The following is an 18,711-nucleotide window of genomic DNA, read 5'->3' as shown; positions in this document are numbered from 1 at the left end:
CATAATGCCACCTGCTGCAGGAGGAAGCGTCCCTGGTGATGGGTGAGCAAAGCACTGCTGATACATGAGTATAGCAGATTGTCATGAGAAGTCATTTATTGCTCTCTCTTTTTAAAAAATTTCAAACAACAGCATTTGTTTTACCCTAGGTCCCTGGCCTGTATTGTCTGAGGTTCTTGGTCACCCAAGCTGTGTAAGTTATGTGTTCCATCTCGTAGGGCGAACCTTCAGTCAAATGAATATTGACTGGTTACTCTCACAAATTTTGTTTCAACATTGTCCTAACATATCTTCTAGGTGGGACACCGTTGTAGGTCAAAGATTTTTTTAGCTGTGTTGGTGTTTATGTTTCTCCTTTGGTAGCATTCCTGTACCAAAAATCCTAGCCCACTGGGGTGAAAGTTCTACGAAGGCACCAGGCCAACTTCTCCATGTTCACTGGGTTGTATAGATATTGCCTACAGCAATGGTTCTTTACTGTTGGTTTGTGGAGAGCAACCTATAGTTTTGGCAACAGCCTGGGATATTTTGGCATTTCTACAGGACTCCTTTGCCCAACAATTCAATTAGATGTAATTATGTAATTGAATCTAGGTACTGGAAACTTCATTTTATCACAAGAAATGTCCAGTTAGGTCTCTGTATCCTCCATCATTTGGTAATTTTATTTATATTACCTTTCTAAACATATATTTGAGGAAGCTTCTGTTGTATTAGGTTTCCATATAAAGCTATGTTTCTCCATTATTCCCTCTGTAGACCTCCCTCTTCCTACTTGATAATCCCTTTTCAGAGCCTCCCCATTCATAACTATCCTGCTTCCCTTTCCTGGGAGAACTCTCAGTCCCCCTGTGTTTCACAGATTGCAACTTGGTTGTAATTGACTTAGCAGATAATATCAACATATAAACAAATTATATCATATTTGTTTTTCTGGGTCTGGGATTGTCACTCAGGATGATTTTTTTCTAATTCTGTACATTTACTTTCAAATTTTATGATTTCATTTTTTAATCGTTAGGTAACATTGTATTGTGTAAAATTACCACATTTTCTTTATCCATTCTTCTGTTGAGGAGCACCTAGGTTGTTTCCAATATTTATTATAAATAGAACCACAATTAACATACTTGACAAGAGTCTTTTTTATTTATTTATTTATTAAAGATTTCTGCCTCCTCCCAACCACTGCCTCCCATTTCCCTCCTTCTTCCCCAATTAAGTCCCCCTCCCTCATCAGTCCAAAGGGCAATCAGTGTTCCCTGCCCTGTGGGAAGTCCAAGGACCACCCACCTCCATCCAGGTCTAGTAAGGTGAGCATCCAAACAGCCTAGGCTCCCCCAAAGCCAGTACGTGCAGTAGGATCAAAACCCAGTGCCATTGTTCTTGAGTTCTCAGTAGTCCTCATTGTCTGCTTTGACAAGAGTCTTTATGGTAGGATGAAGCATCCTTTGGGTATATGTCCAACAACGGTAAAGTTGGATCTTGGGGTTGATCAATTTCCATCTTACTGAGAAAGTGCTATACAGAACACCATGACCAAAGCTCATATGAACTCACAGAGGTGGAGATAGCATGCACAGGGCCTGCACAGGTCTGCACCAGGTCTTCAACATACATACATACATACACTCACACATGCACACACACACACACACACACACACATAATGGCTTTCAGTTTAGTGCTTTTTCTATGAAATTCTTGAGTATGTGAATAAGTGGCTCTTTTTTCCTTGTGCCTTCTCTTGCATTTTTCCTTCTATTTTTGTTCTGTTTTGTTTAACTCTTATGTGCTATTTTTTATGTTATTTCATTTTATTATTATCCTTTAGAAGCCTGTTTGTTTTCTAATGAGTGACAGAAAGAGAGTAGATCTGGATGCAAGGAAAGACAGAGAAGAACTGTGAGAAATAGCATGAAGAAAAGCTATATTCAGGATGTATCATGTGAAAAAAAATCTATTTTCAATAAAAGGAAAAAAAGACAAGGTAAAATCTACTAATTTAGTGATTGCACATTATCGCACTCACTTATTTACAGAATATATAAAGAGTATTCACTGTACCTTTCTAGATTATTCTTTTGGATAGTGTACAAAATAATAAATTTATTTATGTAATTTTCATGTTATGTATCATATATATTGTCTAATGATAAGTATTTCTTAAAAGTTAAGTGGCATGATGAGTGAGGTACCAAGAGACAGAGCCTGGTCTCCACACCTAGTACTACTCTCAGTTTGTCTCTTCCAGTATTCACAATGATCAGCTCGTTGATGCCTAATGGCCTGTTCTAGGTTTCTGAATTTTCACGGAGTCTGTATTAGTGAGTGATTGAGAGAGGTCTTGAAAGATGTACGTTCTCACAATTTGCTGCTCCCCAGTTGATCAGTGAACCTTCTCTGAGTGTGAGTGTGCACGCGAGCTGTGCATGGTGGTCGCAGTGTCACCTCTGAATATCTCCAAGCCAGGAGGTCATGCGCCTGTTGCTCTCTCACTGAAATTAGGCACTTGCCATTCGGATTTGAGATGTAATCTTTAATCTCTTAAATTCTTTGTCATTTTTTTTAACTATGACTACTCTCCGTCAACATGTCCCTCTTTATTTTATCTCCTGGCCAATTATTTAGCATTTTGCTTCTAGAACTTGGGAATTAAGACATTCAGCCAACTAACCCAACAGTCTCCCATTCAGTCCATCTTCTCTTAGAGACACCATCAATGGGAAATTAGACAATTTATTTTATCCACCTCTCTGAGTATTGATACTCACTAAGTTCCAATACCTATATACCCATTTGATGAGCTATGTTATTTGAAGAATATTCTGAGGCTGACTGTAATCTACAATCCGATTTAAGTTTATCTCCCATTCTTCTGTAGAAACCATGCTTTACCCTCATATTGTATGTCACAGATTAGGTGATCTTACTTCTTAGCCTCTGCATCAGTTGCAGCCTCATTCCTTGGAGTTAGAAACACTCTTCTCTCAGCTAATGCACACACGACGCTAGTTTACTCCAAGGAGTATCCTCTGGTCACCCTGAAACTCCGTCATTTCCCATCCATTGGGAGCATGTTCCTCAGATAGTTGACCGCTGAGTCACTTGGGTTATGGCTTATGTACTTCTTCATCGAGCCTTCTCAATATATTTGTTCTCACCTTTCCCGCTTTTGTCACGACACCAAATACTCTCTAATGCTTCCTTGGTGGTAATCATTTTTCCAAATCCTCCACAAGAGGATCAAATGCATGTATGGAACTTGTTTTATCTACATATTGAGTAGAAATTGACATTCAGTAAGTACTTACTTCCTGATAAAGAAATTTAAAACAAGCACTAAGAGGATGTCCTTCCACGGACATCCATTTTTATTACTCTGTGCATTGTTATGAACTTACTATTCACAGAGCTTGCACAATTAACTCCATCTCCAGCTATAGTAATTCTGTTACATGACCACAATTTCCCGGTCCCAAAATTCAGAGTGGAAATTTGAACTCAATACACATAAGCTTCATTTATTTTTCCATTATCCTTTATCCAAAGCCCCTAATAAGTGGTAAAATAATGATATACACATTTTCTTTAAATCTACAGTAATATACTTGAGCGTGGGAAATGATCTGTCATTATTTTTTGTCTCCTATAGAGTTTAGAATTGTTTTCAAATGGACAAGATATAACAATAAGTCTGATGTCACAATTAAACCCACTAACACCCTTCAGAACTGTCCAAGTGGGTATAGCTGTTAAGAAAGGAGGGGAAGACATGGAAAGGAGAGTAAGGAAACGCGGAGTCAGCCACTACGTTGTCTCCCAATGAGTCTGTTCCTCTCTGTGCAGGCAGATGATGTACACAGATGATGCCAAGAACTGAAACCAGGAAACCACTGTGTTTTATAGCTTCTCATCAAAGTAGAATCGATGTCTGTATTACTGACCTGTAAGCACTGAAGGTTTGGGAAATAGGAAGTAAAGGACAGTTTCTGCCTCTGCTACGACACCAGTCCAACCCTGTCACACGATCAGATTTCTTAAGCTGTTTACCTGTTTCTCTTTATGTCCCCAACCAGGAACAACTGCAATTGATGAACAACTTTTCTTAGTGGACCACACACCTCATTTCCTGTCTTGAAAAATTTGGCATAGTATCAAAACTGTCCCTGGAGGTGGAAAAATTGTAACATACCAAATCAGGGCTATTTTGAACTCTGGTTGTCACATTCTAAAGATATGCCCTATATTGATTTGTGTAGTTTGACCAGGTATTACTATATGAGAATTTCCCATTGTAAAACAGTCAAATCAATGTTTCAGAATCTGTGAATTTGAGGTGTAAATAAATTAATCCTTTAGTTGAATGTCTGTATACATAACTCAAAAATAGCCAATAAATTGGCGAGATCTGGGAGTAATTTTGAGGTAGATTTCATTTAAATCATTACAAACTTACTAGGAGCAGCAGGAGCCTAAGTACAGCATTTGCCCCTATGGCTTCCACCTGTGCAAGCAGCTAGATTTCATCTCATGTTGCTTCGTTATTATCATGCCATGTCTTTTAAGCCACCCTGCTGTTAAACATGTACAGATGTTCTAAATGGGAGGAAGATGAATGGTTCGCTGTGGCTGGAATGGGAGCGGATGGGTTAAATTGGCAGCGAGGCATAGCATCATCGTATCAAGCACAGGTCTCATCCCAGCTCTTCTCTTGGCTGCGTGTCATTTCTACTTTTACACTACTTTATTGCTAGCCTGGCTTATTCCATCAAATCCCTACCTTACGCTGCAGAGTACCCATTCTCCTCCCCGCCCCATCTCTGCTCAGGAAGCCCATATCAATAAGATGCTGTTACATAGCTGTCATCTCTGCCCTACAACAAATCTCACTGTGGCCGAGTGTCCTGTGGCTGCAGGTGCTGTTAATGCTTTCCTCGCTCTCAATTGATTTCAAGGCTGCCTCCCCATCACGCAGCATCCTCCTTCTCAAAGCACATAAGCCAAAGTGAAGGAAAGATCATAAAAGTGTCTGGCAAGCTCACATCATCTTCACAGGACTTGACATTGCTGGATAAATTCTTCCCATGTGAATCCTTTTCTAAGTTTCCCCAACTCTCTAGTTAGCCTTCTTCGTTTCCATTTTGTGAAGGCTTTTTAACCGACCCCAGTAAACCATCAGGCTGGCTTGCAGCCACTAGGGGGTGTCAAACTCCTATTTTGTTAGATTTTCTTTTATTGATAAATATATTTGTATTTTTAATTATCATGTAATTGTTCCAATGTACATGCATACTGCATAATGTTTAAATCATGGTAGCCATTTCTATTTCCTTAAACAGTCATCATTTCATTATCATAAGTTTAGTAAGAGATTCCTCTCTGAGTTCTTGGAAATATACAGTCCATTATCATTATCTAGAGTCACTCACTGACCACACCTCGTTGCCTTATTCCTACAGTGCAATCAATACACCTTGATTAGCCTTTTCTTAGTCTTCTTCTTCTTAATCTCCCCAGCATTTACTAATCACTATTCCCTGCTCAACTTCAATGAGATCAACATTTTTGTTTTTCACATGAATGTGGGATCACACAATATGTTCTATGAGTGATGTATTTCCTTTATTATAATGATACCCATTTCCACCCACACTTTCATAAGAGGATTGCATCCTTTATATAGTTCACTAATATTCCCTTGGGTGTATGTTTCACCTTTGCCTTATCTAATCAGCAGCCAATGGTGCAAAGCAGATGACTTCTCTTAATTTATTAAACTAGATCATCCTTAACATAACCTATCCCTTTAAAACCTTTCATTTTAACTTAAGGAAAGCTACCTGAGGTCTTCTTTCACTGAGGAGTGCTTGCCTTGGACGCAGATCCTGCACACAACACTGTTTCAGCTCACACAGAGGGCAGTATAACTGTGCTTACTTGAAATCCATGAAAGGGAATGGCATGTTGTCAAGAAAATGTCCTGCATGAAAAGAAAATAGGGAACTATCAGAAAATATTACATGACCCAAAGATATTCCTATTCTTCTTCTAGTCCATCATGAGTCACCAACATGGGGGTCATTCGATCTTTTCATGATGGACCATGACATGAAAACACAAGCCAAATAAACTATTTCTTCTCCAAGGTACTTCTGGATGTGGTCTTCATCACAGCAACAGAAATTTACCCAGGATAGTTTGTGACTCTCCCCTTTCTCCCTCCCAGGCAGTGTTGTGATACAGGATCTTTGTCAGCAACCTTTAGGTTTGTGTGATAGTCAAGACAATGAAGAACAGCTCTGCCCATGATAGCAGGGAATACAAGTGTTTCTACTGAAGGTTCCCAAAGCTATGCCTATGATCTAATGTGCCCCAGACACACACAGCTGCTTTATCTACAACCTTCTTTCCTTCCTTTGTGATAATACAGAAACTATGTAGCATTCATTAAGGCCTTCGAGTTCGGGTTCCAGCAAACCCTATGACATTGGCTCTATATCCACTTATTACCCATCCAGTCCCCTGCATCACACGTTCTGGTTCTTCTTTCTCCATGACTCACCCTTTCAGATCTATAAGTTGAGCGCATGCATTTTCCTGCTTTCAACAGTATGCACGCTCACTGCAATAAGCAGTTTTATTTTTAAAAGTAGTTTCATTCTATTTTCACGTTGCAGTTGGATTAGACCAAATGACCGCATGTGACATAATTCCCCAGATCAACCCTCTGTTGGCCTCTCATCAGCTCTAGGGCAAGAGGAATCGCTGTGTACACCTGGCACACACATCAGGTGTTTGACAGGGTTTGCGTCAGGTAGGATAAAAAGTCTAGCTGAAGCCAAAAACTCGAGAGAGAAAAATAAATCTTATTTGAAGTATCTCGTGAGCTATATAAACCTTTGACTTTCCCCATCTCTTCATAGTCATTATTCTTACCATGTTGACATGTTTTTGGGGATTCTTTTTTATCTATAAGTAGCTATCTCTAAATGAGGAGGATGCAACAACCAAATAAAGCGAGAATGGAGACAACAGTGTAGGAGAAGAGGTGCTACTTGGAAATCAGGAAGGATGCAAGCCCTTAAAAGGAAGCAGACATTATCCCAAAGGTTTAGTTTCGGGGTGTATGTCAGGGGTAGATACCCTTCTTTCCCCAGGGCCAAATGTACCACATTTTCTTCTCTAATAAACATTGTTGCTTTTACCTTGAACTTTTCATAAGAACAAACCCAGCATCACTCTTTGGCAAGTGACAATAGCAAAAATGCTTTGGAGGCCAATAAAATTGTGCAGGTGTTGTCAAACATCACATGTGCCTCTGACCAATGCTGTCCTTGCTTCCTGCCTTCCACTTACTACACCTGCTTGGCTTTTCCCTTGATGTCTGTAGATCCTGTTCTTCAGTGTGGATGCTTGAAGAAGCAGTACAGGAAAGGGGATTTGGATTGAAATCCCTCTTGCATTATCTAAGAGGAGACTGGGGACATTGCTACACCACGTCATAGAGATGGAGTGGGAGAAGAAGGACCTCTAAGTCACTGGTCTCTACATGATGTCCCTGCTGTCACCCAGGCAGTTCTACATCAAAAACAGATAAAACCATCAAATGAGAGAAACAGCACATATGCCTAAAAAAAAATAGCTTGCCAAATGCCCAATAAGAACTCAAATGGGGCATCTATCCAATGTGCATCAGATCAGTGTTGCTGTAAAATGGGAGGATTATTGTTTCATTAGGAGGCATTTTAAATATCCAAGCAGAGTGAGCTCACTGGAGCTAAATGAATAAGCTGTTGTGAAGGGCATGGAAAGACATGGAGATAGGGATGAAGCAGGCTGTGCTCGCTGGTGGAAAACAGCTCTTATCTTTTCTCTCCTCTTTTTATGCACCTGTGAGATAATAGCATATGTACTCATTCAAAGTGAACTATTGATGGGGACTTAGTGCAGCCACGCTGCCTTTTCTTTAAACTAATTCTAGTAAGATTTGCAATGTTATCGCTGCACTGCCCGACCCTTCTGAACCTGTCAAATAAGTCTGCTCACTATGCATATTAATCTGGGATGTGTGATTGGAAGAAAGAGCTGATAAGTCCATCTTCAAGATGTGATAAGTCCAAAGTATTTCTAATGAATGAGTTTTGTGTTAAACATCTGCAGAAACACCAAGCCTGGGGATCTTTAATTAAACACACATGCATGTGCGTGCGCGCGTGCGCACGCACACACACACACACACACACACACACACACACACACACACACACACACGTACAAATATAATGAGGAGGGAGGGGAGATCATTCCTGTATGTGATTTCAATTCCTGCAAGAGAACTATCTTTTGTTGTATTTCTCATAATTAAATATTTCATTAAAGTCTCACACTGATCTTGGAAGGAAAGCTGTCACTAGTACTTTCTTCAATTTATATGATTTCATGGGTGTTGTAATAATTTTGAATAATTTAGGATAAATCACTCATAAATACAACATTGACGCTAGCAAAATTTACTATAAGATGATGTTGTATTAGTGATAAAAAAGACGTACTTTCTTGTAATAGGAAAGAACACAGGCAGTAAACAGACTTCTTAAAACTGCAGTCTGAAGCTAAACTGGGAAGTTAAATAACCATTCCTGAACAAAGGAAGAAATTCTTATGGGGTATTTCTGTCAAGGAGAGTTTGGTTGAAAGAGAAAAATTCCTCATCCCATGAAAAACTGTGATCTACACTCTAAGGGCCCCGTGGCTTGTCGCCATGGGTTTGCTAGCTCCAGGTGTTTAAGAAGCACAGTAATTTCACACACCGAAAGAGAGGGGATGCGCCTTGGGAAATTTTAGTATCCTTGGACTCTATAGAGACCACAGGGCTTTTATCTGCTCTCTAGTAGCTCAAAGTGTATATATATATATATATATATATATATATATATATATATATATATATATCCTTTTGCTCTTTTCAAAGGTCAGGGTCAGCAGACATTTTTCTGTAAGGGGCACATCTGAAGTGAAGAGACAAGCGTGTGCAGTGACAGAAAGAAGTTGCCGAGAATGAGTTGAAGTGGAAAAAAAAGCAAAGGTCACAATCCCAGAAACCTTCCTGGGGCAAAAGGATAAGAAACCCCACTGAGCAATGACCAGAGGGATGATAGGGTGTCAAGAGGGAAGATTCTGGCATTGGGACTCTTCATTTATTGAACTTTCCTGTTAAAGAACTCTTGCCAAGGGAGAAGGGTCACAATGTAAAAAAGGGCCCAAGGGTCCACTGATCTCTCTTCTTCTCTACTACAGGACCTCCTTGTTTTTAGTGCATCTAATCCCCTGTTCAAATATGGTATTAATTGTGTGCAGAGGTAGAATGGTAAAACAGTGATGATTCCCAGTTCCTTCAAAAACCATGAACATATTGGAAAGCAAAACATCCTGATGTAGTTTGTAGCATTAATTTTTAAATATGCCCTTCCAGTTGAACATCCTATCCTCATCCCCTTTACTTCTTTCCTGCCTCTCACCTGAATTCAAGGCACAATACAGCTGCTTAGAAATGGCTTCACTCCCTGTGTCAAAACAGCCATGCACATTTCCAAAAAAGGGAATAGTCCTGCCTAGCTATCATGCCTGTGAACGAAAACAACCTGTAGCTGTCTTGTTAGACTTGAAACCCATTGAACAAGAGGAAAATCATGCTTGGAACTGGAAACCTCACCCAATACCCGGGGTAGAGAAGTCATGGATCTTGGAGGAGAGCCTACAACCACCACTTTGTTAAACCAATACAATCCCTAACTTTATTATAAATATTTATCCTTACACCCATAGATATGTGTTTGTTTGTTGGCTTTTTGGTTTCCTTTTCCTTTTCTTTCTTTCTTCTTCTTTTTTCAGCAGATGGAGGTAATTGCAGAAAAACACAGCTAATCAAACCTCAGAGTTGTGGTGACCAGTCCTACTGAATACATCTACAATATAACCCACCTGTCCCACACCTAAGACTCTGGAAACATTGTGGAAGAAGGGATAGAAAGGCTGTAAGAGCCAGAGGAGTTTGGTGATATATATTGAGTCTCCTAGTAATATCCTAGGAATTTAAGAGCAACACCTATAAAGTCTCACCAACATAATTGCTTAAAATGTGAGCAGAACAAAAAGAACTACAAAAGACATACTAAAGAAAGTCCACGAGGCCCCAATACTACACATACACACATACACACACAAAACCAAATAAACAAAATACAAAAACAACCCACAGGGATCTAAGGAATGCTGAGGGGAGGAGAAATAGTCTTCTTCAAGAAAGAGCACAATTAGTTATCCAGTACCAAATGGGCAGCCCTGAAACACACACACACACACACACACACACACACACACACACACACACACACATATAAAACATATAGATCGAACAGGTTGTATTTATGTGTCTAGGAATATAATATATGCATGAAATAACTAATGAAAAAAGAGACATGAGTTTGAAAGAGAGAACGGGATTTATGGAAGGGTTTAGAGAAAGGACAGGGAAGGGATAAATGATATAATTATATTATGATCTCAGAAAAAGAAAATAAATTTTAAAGCAGCCATAGTCATGTACGACCTCACTCTAAGACATTCCAAGACAGTAAAAAAGACGGGTGGTTTTTAAGGGTTGTAGTTGTGGAGTATAAGGTGAAGAGCAGTTTGTAGAGCAGGGAAAGTATTGTATATGACTGATGTTTGCTTTTGTTAATGACGGACCTTATTTGAATAAGATAGGCCTGGCCTAACTCTAAAGTAGAAAAGAAACCACCAACTTCATCATTGTGTTTCTCCAATGAAGCTATAGTTCTGCAATAAAGGAACACTCCAGGGAAACTATGACGAAAAAGAAATTTAGAGTATTTGATTTACATTGTTTTTTTTTTCTTTCCCTAAACAACTTTAAAATTTCTGCTTTCCCTAAGGATGCTCATTCCACATTTATATGTAATTTATCTTCATGTTAAAAGTTCTGCATACCTCTGAGAGTTTATAACCTGGAACCAATTTTTTAGTCTACAATGAAATTTCTTTTTAAAATTGTGTTTATTTTAGATCCCTAAAAATAAGGCTGTATGTTCTGTATGCCTATACTAGTTCATCAAAAGAGAAATATGTGGCAGTTTTTTTTTTTTAGAAAGTCTATGGATAGAATAGATAGAATTTGACTAAACTAAGATGATAAAAAAATACTGATATCCTAAGAATTGTCTCTGCTACTGAGAAAGGTTCGATTAAGAGAAGCTATTGATGGATGCTGACCTGGTACAGGTGTGTGAACATGGTTGTTTATGAACCAGTACGCTTCTCTGTAGTAGGAAAGGACAGTTCATATTTGAAGTCTATAGATGTCTCTTTACATCGATGTTTTCTTCGCACAGCTTTCTGCTGCTTCTGTCTCATGTTTGTGCTGGTTTCATTCTCAGGTAAATAAACATCTCGCAACAGACTCTTCCTTCCCCATCCTTTTTCCTCTTATTGATGTTTCCTTTAATGGGATTTTGTTCTTATAAATGACCCTTTCTTTCTCAGTAAACAAAATGGCTGGAACTTTGTGTGAAAAGAAAATGGCAAGCCACACACAAAGCAACAACCACTGGGAAAACACAGATCAAACCACTCAAATCTTTTAATTTTGACTTCTGTAACATAGAAGTTTTATTTGAAATAATACCAGTGCTCTAGTGATAAAAATTAGTCTTTTGGAAGATTTTTTTTTATTACTCAATCCGTAGGTATGATTCTTTTATACACGTCATCAGAAGATATCTGTTAATCAGACATTTATGCACTGGTAACCATTTATGCATTGGTAACCATCTGGTAAAACACAGAAAGTGAGGGTTTATAATTTCTCCGTTTGCATTTTAAGTGGTTTCCATGGACATTTATTTATATTTGCTATAAATCCTTCCTTATTAACTACATCATGTTAGCTAGCCAGGGGTAATCAATTACGACCACGTTAAATCCTAAGTCTACATCCTCGTATTACCACTTTATTCCTTCAGCCCTGACGAGATCCACTTATTTTCACATCATTTAAACATCAAGATGATGAAGTTTATTTATAAGCAAGGACTCTAAGGATGAATGGGGCTATCTAAATGCAAAGATCATTATTTTATCCTAAACTAAGGAGTGCCCCCAAATCAATACTATGATGCATCGTTGAATCTATTCTTCTATTCCTAATGGCACACACATTATATTGTCAATTTCAAGTTACTGGGTAACTTGTTCCAAACTACGCCCGTTCATCATATTGATGGTGATGTTAATCAAATTGACTATCCTTAACAAACAGCCCTGCTTCATTTGCGTTATATTGCTTTTCTGCCTATGGGGACCATTTACACAATTAACAAAAGCAAATCTAATGCTAATAAAGGAAACAAATGAAGATTTATTCATAACCCTCAAAAGAATTGTAATAATTTAATTAAGGTATATGGTACTCTTGGAACAACAGTGATAAAATTGGGGGGTATAGTTTCCTTGTGGGATGTGAGGGGAGGGGTAAAGTAGCTGTTAGTGAATTCGTTTGCTTTTGTAATTTTCATTGACTGAATCTCAAAGAACAATAGTCAGGAATTCATTGAAGATAGAAGTTAACACTTGGGGGAGAAGGAACAAAATAAAAGGGGGTAGATCAATCAAAATGTGCAGCTTGTCAAATATTTGAAAGATATAAGACAGCCAGAAGGGAGAACAACAGTATGGGGTGCTGTGAGGGGATTAAAGAAATATTTAATGAGATGAAGCCAAGGAGAAAAAGAAAATTCAAAGTGATGATCAAGTAATGTTTCCTGGCGGCCTCAGATTACTCATTCCTAAGCGATCGTAGACACCCCACCGAGATGCTTTGCTTTAAAGTTTTATTCTCAGCCATTACAGAGGAAGCAAAGCTTCCTAAACTGTGATGTGAATGAAGCATCAATGTTTGTAAAGATTGTTGGCTCAGCTAAAATGTAGCCAAGTCTTTGCAGGTACAAATATAATGGAATCATAGCTTTCGGGCCTCCTTGGAAACACTGAGGTGTGTCAGCTAACTAGTGAACCAGACACTTCAAGTATTTCAGAATAATTTGGGGAAAGCATTCCTTAAAGTCAGCAAAGGATGGGTTGATTAGGTATTTCTAGTTTATATAGTTAAGAAGGAAGTTCTACTGATTACCATACCGTGGGTGGGGAAGCAATTGTTTGTCATGGGTTGACATCATGCATATTCTTTTTGGAAACATATGACTGCTATGGACTGTTTAAGAGGATCATTCAGCACTGAAGGACTCAAGGCTGACTATATATATAAGCCAATGAATGATGTTCCTTAGGAAACCTTCATGGAGATGGGCAATACAAATGACAAGTTTGCACTTGTGAAAAAGATATGGACATATAAGCAAAGAGCATCTGGGGGAGGTTTTACTGGAAGCAGAACATGTTCTTGAATATCACAGTAATATGAAATCGATGAATTCTATATGTTTTGTTTTCTAAAACATTCTAATTACTTAGAAGAAATTTTGACAGATGAGGGAACACAAACTATTATATTTTTAGAAGTAAAATATATTTTAAAAAGCTAGGGTGTACTCAGAAAGATGACTATCCAAAGGGATCACTATATGCCATTGAGTAAGTACTAGACTGAAACATCTTAGGAACAGGCGCTAAGCACTGCTCTGCTTTCAGTGAGCATCAAAATGCTGATAAGCAACTTCAGTTCTTTGAACCACTGTTTATCCATCAATACCAAATGAATTGATTAAATGAACCAAATCAATAGTTAAATAGGTGATGTTTCACAGTTGTCTCAATGCTACTTTCCTTTTATATACTTCTAAAATTCCCTTTGAAATAGGTAGGAGGCAATGTAGTACTATAAATGAACTGGTGGCTTTGAGTATGAGAAATTACATTGGATGTTAAAGTTGATGTGGGACTATATGGCAAATACCAGCTGAAGTGAATTGAATGAGGAAATCCATCCTTCTCCCTTTTTTTTTTGAACTGTATCTTGACTTTGAGAGTCTTTCTCCAAGTGACATGGTGGTTTGTTCTCAGCTACATTTCATGGAGAATAACCAAACAAGCATATGATAGAAGCAGCATTACTTAGCTAACCATTTGTGAGTGAATCTAGATGTCTGATTGGGAAGAAAGTGTCTAATATCATTGGTTTGATAGCTGGGATTCCCTTTCTGTTTACAGTTTATATTTCATTGGAAAATAATCTCAAATTTTAGGTACTACTCAAAATATTTCTATCACATACCCTCAGAAGGAGGAATTCTTCATGTTTAAGTAAGCATTTGAAAATTTTGTTTAATAGGGAAACTTTAAAATCAGTAGAATGGGGAGGGGTATGCTATGCATAAAGAATGCCTCCTGTATTTTAACACACCTACTTTCTGTAGTGCTTCTTACTATGCAGCTTATTTTATTCTAGGATAAGTAAGATATATACTTGTGATATCTTATTATGTTTTTGTTGAAGTATGAAAGACAATCATGTCTCTGGAGACCTGTTGTGTGTATTGGGAAGCAAGATAGGGTTAGAGATGACATGGGCTGATTTCACTTATATTGCAGTAATTTATTGCTCTACTTTGACAATAGAAATCAAATGTTAGAAAGGACAGACTTACCACAAATCCATTTTAAGGGAAGTTAAAGATAAAAGGTACGAGAAGGCGTGTGTGCTTTGTTTTACATAATGCTTTTAAATATCAAGATTCATTTCTCTAGTCTTTGACACACTGATTAATGCCTAAACAGATGGCTATAACTTATAAAGATTATTTATAAACTAAAGTGAAGTCTGGACAGATTTCATGTCAAAACTAGAAACCTGACCAGGAACTATAATTGGATTGCTGGTCAAACACCTGCTATCCCAAGTATCTCAGAAGATGGCAGGTTCTGTCTAGAACTGCCATCCTACATGTTTCATTAGTTCGTCTAAGATGAGACTTAGTGACAGGTGGTAGAAGACTCAGTCACTAGAAACTAAGCTCATTAGCCCAAGTATTATAATTCAAACATCCTTAATTTCTATAAGTGACAGAAGTGCTCAGTGTTACTTTGTACATTTTAAAAATGAGAAAAGTGATGCTGAGAATGGTCAAGTTGTTCATCCTGGTTTTGATAGAGAGAACTTGACTGTAAGTCACCTTTTCTGATCTTGAAAACCTGCATCTTTTTCACTAAGCCAGAGGACACTTGGAAAGTAGTACAAAGCAGACTATGGAGCTGTCATTGTATAGTGTTTCTCCAATGTGTCTGCTTTGGCTTTGCCTGCCATGGTAGATGACAGCTGAAGGTTGCATATTTCCCCAAACCAATTGCAAATACTACTTAGTGTGCAGAGCCATGTGAACTCCTCATCAGAACTAGCTGATAGTCACTTGGGTCAATATGGCTTCCAGCATTTTTAATATTGTGTTTGTACTTTCCTATGCCTAGTTTTTCCTTTAGGCCAGAGCTGGTCAATAAAATGATCATTGGCACCATTTTGATATATAAATTAAAATGAGGTGAAATTGAAAATGTAGTTCCTTAGAGGCATGTTAGCCACATGTTTAGGGTACATGGGCTGCATGTTGCTTTTGGCAGCTGTATTTATAACATAGACAAGGGCACCTTCATCACTGCAGAGAATCTGTAAGACATGTTGCTCTAGGCCAGTCAATAAAAACTACTGTGGGTTAAACACAGTCTTCTTTCTGCTTTTGTAGATGCTTTATTGAAATATAGTCATGCTCTTGTTTCGTGTCTTCATTGGCTTCTTTTATTCTGCAGTGAAAGAACTGGAGAGTTCTGCCATACCCTGAGTGGCCCACTAAGCTTAGAAGATTAACTACATGACACTTTCAGAAAGGATTTGTAGATTTCCAGTCTGAATTGCAAAACGTTGGGTGCTTACATCTCCAAGTAAGCATTTTTAGTTTGGGTCTTTTTGTTTTAGGTTGGCCAACAAGATCCAGTGTTCCTAGAAAGGGGTAAATGCAGGTTGTTAAATGTGCTGATTTGCTCAACCATAGCAGTCAAGCTGAGAAATTTTAAGTAAGTCAAAACATGATGCTGAGTACCTAAAATATATGTAATCAACAAGAAGGCAGATTACAGGTGGCTCAGTACTAAAAGACAGTATTCACCAGGACTATATGAGCCCTGGGTTTGAACAACAGGTTTGAGACAAAAAAGAATGAATAAATAAATTAAAAGAAGAAAAAATGCCGAGAGATAGAAAGATGGAAAAAATAAAGGAAAGGAAGACACAAAGAAAAGAAGAAAAAACAGATGGTAAGAAAGAACAGAATAAGAATTAAAAGAACATTCTAGATGCTTTAATGCTGCCTGTATTCAACACAGCTCCATCAGATAGCATATTAGGTGCTAGCTTTACCCCATCATGCTGCCTCTTGAGCCTCTTGGATCCTTAGTACATGAGTCAGAAGCTACAAGTGGTCATGGCCATGGTCAGGGACCATGCTCTGCAACCAAATTAGATTTTGGTTTCCAAATATGGCTTATATGGCTTCTAACTATGTGATCTTCATTTAAGAGTCATTTCTGTGAACAGATTTCCAATTACTTTCTCATAGACTGCTGTGTAGCTTGCTCTCACTCCTCCAGCTACCGTACTGGCTCCCCTCTCCACTCGGTACACCTTCCCTTTTTAATGAACCCACTTTATTCTCATGAATCCAGCACTTTATGGTTGCTCTGCTTCTACCCACCTGAGCACAAAGGCTGTGTGGGCTTTTTCAGTGTGCACACATTTGAAAGTATAAGTGTCCACAGACTTCTTGTTTTCAATAATTTTCTTTTCTGTACATACACACAGTGGCTCTCTTCTTAGATCCTTTCAAGGTCATGTTTGCTCCCTGCCATCGTGAAGCAGCCCCATCTATTCTCAAGCATTTTTATTCAACTCTATTTATCTAACATTTATATTATATTATAGGATAATATCTTCATATTCCTGTTCATTTACCATATCCATTAAAGAAAATACTCCAGGAATACTGGCTATTTCATTTGCTGCTACTTATAAGAATTCCCTGATGATTTTTATCTACAATCCCTATTGCTTCCCTCTAAATATTTATGCTGTCTGTCATATCTTAAAGCATCAGAGGTGAAGTAAATGGTTAAACTTACAGCACCAAGAGCAATCACCCCTGTCTAAGACTTTTTGTGAGCTTCCCTCTCTCTTAAATCATAAAGAAATTATTTTGAAATCTAGATATATGAGTAGGTCAAGGAATAAGTGTCCTGGTTGAAATTTAGAATAATAACATTTAGGTCTATGAATATACAAAAAAAGAGGAAACCAAGAACATCAGTTTATTTATCAGAAGTGAAATGGTCTGTTGTTTTAGCCAAATGCTAATGAAATTGTGTTTAGCTAAATGGTGACAAATACATGAAAGCTACTGAATAGTCTGTTGTGGTCACTGATCAACGCACTCACTGTGGGTGCTCGGTAACTGTGGAGAGACTTAAAGAGTCCAATAAGCTTTCTTCTCATTCCTTCCTAGAAGATTCTTTTTCTTCTTACCAGAAAAACAGAGGTTGTCCATAAATCAGACAGAAAGATCGTAAGAGGGAGAGTGAAGTATTCTCTTAGCCTTCCAGTGGCTTCCTTCAGTTTTACTCTCTAAATATATTGAAAGATCAGTTCTACTCCTTTGAATCAGTTTTCTTCACTGAAGGGAACAATACCTGCACTGTCATTTCAAAGAGTTGATTAATTTTACATAATCTGGACTGATAAGAAAATCAGGCTCAGTGTTGAGGAGCATTTAAAAGAGTCTGGTGCAGAACGTGCTTCCTGGGTAATTTTGTGTTGATGCCAATCTCTTAACTGCCTCTGAAGGGGGACTGAAGACTGTGATTGCCAAGATAATTACAAAAGGATATTCAGACTTTGTACCGGCTGAAATGGGATAATTAGTTCAGGAATTTTTGAATCATGTGAAGGACAGGAATAGAGTAAATCACAACAAAACAAAACAAAAATTGAGGACCTGATTCTTCACAAATCAGGCTTGTCAGGAATGACTAACTGCTGTGTCACAAGAGCAGACAGGATCTGAATTTGCAAAAGAGAAGTTGCAATGAAGAGAAATGCATCTAATACAGGGTAACAATAAAAGAGGAAGGTATGTAGTGCCTTATGTTCAATAGTGCTAACTTTCTCAGTGTTTCCAGGCCTATTTCCCCTTTTATCCCTTTCAATACTATCATGTGTAGGTCTAAAGGATTTGATAGCTAGAAAGAAAAACAAGAGAAAACAGGATGGCTTATCCTATAAAGGTGCTTGGCTGTGGAAATCTGGCAACCTGAATTCGGTTGCCAGAACCCATAACAGAAGAAAATTGACTCTACAAAGTTCTTTGACTTATCTAGAAACAACTGTTGCATGTGAACACACACACACACACACACACACACACACACACACACACACACGCTCACACTAAACATTTTAAAGATAAAATAAAACCTATACCCACTTAGGCTCTGCCTTTCCCTTTTCCCCGTTGCCTGGTGTCCTCCTAATTTCCTGAGAAGGAATAAAAGCACTGTAAGTTCCCATCATTTGTGTTAAATGATGCAAGTCTGCATGTGATGCATGACACCTCTTGTCTTCTTCGCATCATCTCT

The sequence above is a fragment of the Microtus pennsylvanicus genome, chromosome 9, assembly GCF_037038515.1.
Source record: "Microtus pennsylvanicus isolate mMicPen1 chromosome 9, mMicPen1.hap1, whole genome shotgun sequence".
Lineage (NCBI taxonomy): Eukaryota > Metazoa > Chordata > Mammalia > Rodentia > Cricetidae > Microtus > Microtus pennsylvanicus.
This window is presented reverse-complemented; position numbering follows the sequence as displayed.